This window comes from Podarcis gaigeae (assembly GCF_964106915.1).
Source record: "Podarcis gaigeae genome assembly, chromosome: 16".
NCBI classification, from domain to species: domain Eukaryota; kingdom Metazoa; phylum Chordata; class Lepidosauria; order Squamata; family Lacertidae; genus Podarcis; species Podarcis gaigeae.
In genome coordinates, this window is record NC_139693.1 from 12,855,478 (window position 1) to 12,860,735 (window position 5,258).

General features: G+C 47.2%; 1 long non-coding RNA gene across 1 annotated transcript; it reads right to left on the bottom strand.

Annotated features, from left to right (window-relative positions):
* Nucleotides 1-2,691: 2,691 nt before the first annotated feature.
* Nucleotides 2,692-4,359, bottom strand: LOC310833108. Its single transcript, XR_014558564.1, has 2 exons — nt 3,955-4,359; nt 2,692-3,022 (listed from the first exon to the last, which is right to left on the bottom strand). It is a non-coding gene; the product is annotated as an uncharacterized lncRNA (long non-coding RNA).
* Nucleotides 4,360-5,258: the final 899 nt, after the last annotated feature.

Below are 5,258 nucleotides of genomic sequence, written 5' to 3' on the forward strand. Positions count from 1 at the left end.
GAACGCCCCCCTGCTTGCCGCCCCCTTACTAACTGGCCAGCCAGTCAGATCCAGTCCTGCTTTCCTACAAATTGGAAGGAAGTCAGCCAGTTTTTTCATTGGCCTGCTTGATTCCTGCCTTTCTCCACGTGGCTATGGATGCCTCTTGGCAAGAGCTGGGGGATTAAATGATTTGTTGAGCCATTAAAAGGCCAGGATGGAGCAGCTGTAGTAGCTCTTTTAAAGAGATTGTGGATTGAATCCTATGCTGGCCGTACTCAGAGTAAGGTTACCAGACAATTCCGGAGACAGTCCCTGGATTTACAAATCAGCCCCCATACAAAATCCATTGAAGTTGAAAAGTGTCCCCAGATTCATTGAAAAAAATCTGGTAACCTTCACTCAGAGTAGACCCACTGAATTTAATGAGCATGACTACCTTGAGTTCATTAATTGCAACTGATCACGTCTGTGCAAGACTAGCATTGGATAAAACCCTACATTGACCATTGTCCGGGGAGGGATTGGTTCTACCTTCCTTATTCCACTCTCCAGCTCTGAGAGAGGACTTTTGGGCGTGTAAATACTAACACTGTCAGCTTTGGGCACTACTTCTGGATGTTGAAGTTATTAGATAGCTTTACTTGACCTTTGGGTGATCTTTATGCTCACTTACAATATGGCCTACATTAAACTGTTAATTGTTGGTGGGGGGGGGGGTTCTAGTGTTAATGCTGTAGTCGTATTATTTTACTTTTTTATTATGGATTGTCAGTGTATGACTGTTGTGTATTGAGTCAAAGGATTTTATATCTGTATTATTATTGTCTGTATTTGCATTAGGGTAAAGTAACTGCCTTTTGGTTCCAGAGGGTACAGCTACTATTGGTTCATTTAAGCTGCTGTATTTGGATCCTCTGTCTTATTGGTTGCCTCCAAAAGGCAGGACTGTGATTGCCTGATATTGTTCCCTCCAAAATGTATCCTTTCTAGCTTGTTCCCTGTCCCTATAAATGTAGCTCTCCCCTCCTCACGTCAGTCTTGTTGCTTTAATAAAGAAGTGTTACTAGAGAACTGTCTCCAGCATATTATGTCAAGAGAGCTGAAATCACAAACCCCACGTCACAACGACTATTTAGCCTTTTTTAAAAAAAAAATGTGAACGACAAATACATTTGTGGAAAATAGGGTATATAAATAGACTATGACATTATTCATTCTGTTACTGCTAGCCGTTTTACTCCTAAATATCCACACTATTCAATTATCGATATTATAAATGGGGGGGAGGGGATCACCAACTGGGTGTCTGTAAAGGCCTTCATTAGTGCCTCAAACCCTGAGCATTCATTATTATCCTTTTTAAAGTACCATATTGCCCCAAATATAAGCAGCACCCAAATATAAGCCGCACCTTTAAAATTCAAGGGGGGAAATAAAAAAAGACAATCCCCTAATAAATGTGTCCCTAAGTCGATCCTGGGAAATGTAGTTTCTCCCAAGTGGTGTTTCAATAGTTTCCCTGTGGGCTTTTTGGATGTGGCACCAGCGGGAGGTGGAAAGAAACCTCTTTCTCTTCCCAGCTCCTGTTTTCCCCCAGATTGTGTCAGCAGCAGTAGCCAGGCATGTGGGGCAGAAAAAAGGGGTTTGGAGGGTGAGTGGGTAGGAAAGGGTATTGGAGGAGCAGGGGGCAGGCAGGGAGGCTTATGGGGAGATAAGGGAGGGAAGCTTGGGGATTAGGGCTGCAGCTGGTGGCCTCCAGTCCAAATTCAGATTAGCTCAAAAACAAGCAAAGTTATTTTTCACTTTTGCACAGGAAGGGGAATAGCATGGCTTATTTCTGATGCAACCGTTTGAGGAGGTGGGGGTCACCTATCACTGCTTTGCAACCTTAGGGCTACATTCACATTGAACAGACATCTGTGCCTTTGAAACACAAAAAAGTGCTTAAAATACTTGTATTGTCTTCAGGGCAAGTCCTATGGTCTGCAACTGACCTGTGCTCGGGGGAGCAGTGGGTGGGCTGCGCGCCATGGCCCACGCTCCCAGTTGCGGGGGGGGGGGGAGAGCTGTGCTGCTTTGCCGGTGGCCTCCCACCCTTCCCACGGCTCAAGGGAAGTTTGGGAGCAGCAGGCGGGCTGCACGCCATGGCCCAAGCTCCCGGGCTGTTTGCTTGATGGTGGGGGAGCCACTCCGCTTTGCTGGCAGTGTAAGGTCGCGAATATGAATATAAGCCCCACTTTAACTTTTCACTGTCAGAATTTGTTCCCTCCCCCCAATGTTTTTAGTGATTCTTATTTTCAATTGTAAGCTGCTTTGATTCCCATCGGGGGGAAAGGCGGGGTATCAATAAATTAATAACAAGAGATGCAAGTTTGATTGCGCTCCTCAGAGGAAGCACATACAGTGGTACCTCGGGTTACGAACTTAATTTGTTCCGGAGGTCCGTTCTTAACCCGAAACTGTTCTTAACCTGAGGAGTGCTTTCATTAATGGGGCCTCCCGCTGCCGCCAGCGTGTGATTTCCGTTCTCATCCTGGGGCAAAGTTCTCAACCTGTGGGACTACTTCCGGGTTAGTGGAGTTTGTAACCCGAAGTGTTGTAACCTGAGGTACCACTGTAGATAACTGTGCACCAATTTATTTGGGATGTTTCAAAGTATAATTCTATGTGTTCTGCCAACAGTTAACAAGAGATAAAAGAGGACACAAGTACAGGAATGTAACAGGATTTATTGTAACAGATTTAAGTCTCCGGAGTGCTGCCATCTTGAACTACATCCTCTGTGACGGCTGGGAAGCAGCAGAGAGTCTATTTCAGGACACTGGTCCCCATGGAAGATTGGCCTTGGAGAGAACTCTTCCCTGGAATGGAGGAAGCCATGCATCTGGGGAGGAAGTAGCACCTATGCTTCAGGGCTGATGAGGGTTGGTCCACTCCTCCTTCCTCATTCTCTGGTCTTGTAGCTTTCCAAGTTCTTCAGGATCCAGCCTGATGGGACCAGGAATGCTATGAAGAAGGTGGTCAGGCCAATAACCGTCTCCTGTACAAGAGAAGACAAAAGCAGCAGCGCTCAGCCCTGAGACTTGAGGGAAGAGAGGATCAGCACCAAGCAGACGCCCCAGGGCTAGATCCAGTCCTCTAAATGCCAGCGCTGGAGATAAGAGTGTCTAGTGACGATTTGCATAATCAAAGAAACAACCACAGCTGAAGCTACTACATGTGAAAACACTACTCTACAATGCTTAAAAATAAATTTTAAAAATCAGACATGGCTGTTCACATCTCCAGCTACAAGACACCACTGACAGCTGACAGAGAACATCAGCTAAGCACAGGAAGCAAGAGATTAATGGATTACTTGGTAGGCCCAAAAGGCTCTCTGTAACAAATGACATCTATAAAAGCTCTGTTATATATGCATTATGCAAATATTCCCACCAGAAGCCCTCTCCTCACACCGCCCATCCTTTAGGTGCCCAGGTACTCACAAACCTGCCTGCACAGCAGTCCACAAGGGACGTCTGTCCTCACTCAATCTCTTGCTCAACTTCAACTCCTTCCTAGCAGCAAGCGTGCTACATATCATACCACCCAACCAAACACCTTTCAATGAACAATCTTTCAATGACCACGACTGTTTAAAGGGGCACGATAACTGCTTTAGATGTGCAGCACAGGAAGGGCCTACGCTGAATACCAGTCACACGTCTAACGTGTCTGTATTCCCCCCCCCCCTCGTTTTTTGAACAGCACAAGATCAGCTCCCCAACTGTACACTAATCCAAATATCATTTTATTTGGAATAATTTATGATTTACGTCACCAATTTTCATGAGCAACGGCGGTGGTCCGCGCCACCTTTTTTCTTTTCCTCCTGGTTCTGTATTTCTGTTACATTTTCTCGTCTCCAATCAAAATATTTTAAAACGGAATCCTCCTCCTCCCCATAACCCTCCCCCGGTGCCTCCTTACCGCGGGCCCTATAGGATCCTTGGGGGCCTTGGCAGTGATGCCTCTGGCAGGCTGGGGAGCCAGGCTGGCGGGCAGCCTGAGCGCCGCTCTTCTCAGCAACTGCAGGGACATGATGAGGCCGAGAGATTCAACCTTCCTCCTCTCCTCCGGTACGAAGCAAGAACAAGATGGCGGCTGACCATAGAGCTCTAACAGGAGACGGGACTTCCGTTATAAACGAGATCGGCAGCCGCCATTGGCCAACGTAATGATTCTATAGAGGAAAAAATAGAGCGGCTCATAGAGTCAGAAATCCAAACTTCCGTGAGGGGAGGAATGCCGCCATCTTGGCTTATATAGAACGGTGCCGCTCTATTCCTTAGCACCTCTGTGGTGATATGCGCCCCCCCCCCATGTGCTTTGGAATCTGAAAAAATCCGGCGGTATCACTCTAACCCTATACATCTCTATGGGAAACCCTCCCCTCCCAATATACCGGAAGTTCCGTTAGCACCGCGTTAGTATTGCGCCCTCTTGCAGACATGATAGAAGGGGCGGAGAAGTGGCTTCAGAAAAGGGCAGTTAGAAAGGCGACGTCACGTTACGTAGGAAGTGGCGCGAGATCTACGAAGTAGAGGGCTTTGCTAAGAGTACTGTACAGTAGTTGCGTTAGCCGATCTCCTGCGGTGGTCGCTTGCTTTCCATGTCTTCCCCCAATGCACTGCTTCGGTTGTCATTCGCCTAGCCATGCCTACAATGCATATTCCTATTCGTTTATTTTATCAAATATATATCCCTGATTTTAGTTGAGATTCCTGCATTGGAGGGAGATGGACTAGATGGTCCTTGGGGTCCCTTTCAACTCTATGATTCAGGGGCAGAGCACTTGCTTTGTACCCAAAAATTCCAGACTGAGCCTCTGTCGTTTCCTGCTCGGGCGAGGAGAGACGCCTGTGGGCGCAGCTGCTGCCAGTCAGTGTGGACGCTGCTGAACTGGATGGAGCATTTAATTGATTCACTTTAAGACAGTTTCCTTTGTTCCTACTTCATGCAGTCCTTCATTCAGAACCATGAGGACTGGACTCTTAGTTTTTCTTTTTAGGGGAACGACGGCAGCTCAATGGTTTGCATACTGGGCATCTCAAGGCAGGGGTTGGGAAAGTTATCTGCTCTATAACTCTAGTGAGTTACAGCCACTTGTCAGCAATACAGAGCTAGCAGTGCCAAAGTGACCTCCTTAGGGTACCAAGCCTGGGCAGTGTCTATGGAGGACCTGGGCTGCCCGGACGACAAGACTCCCCCTCTCAGCCTCAATTATGTGATCC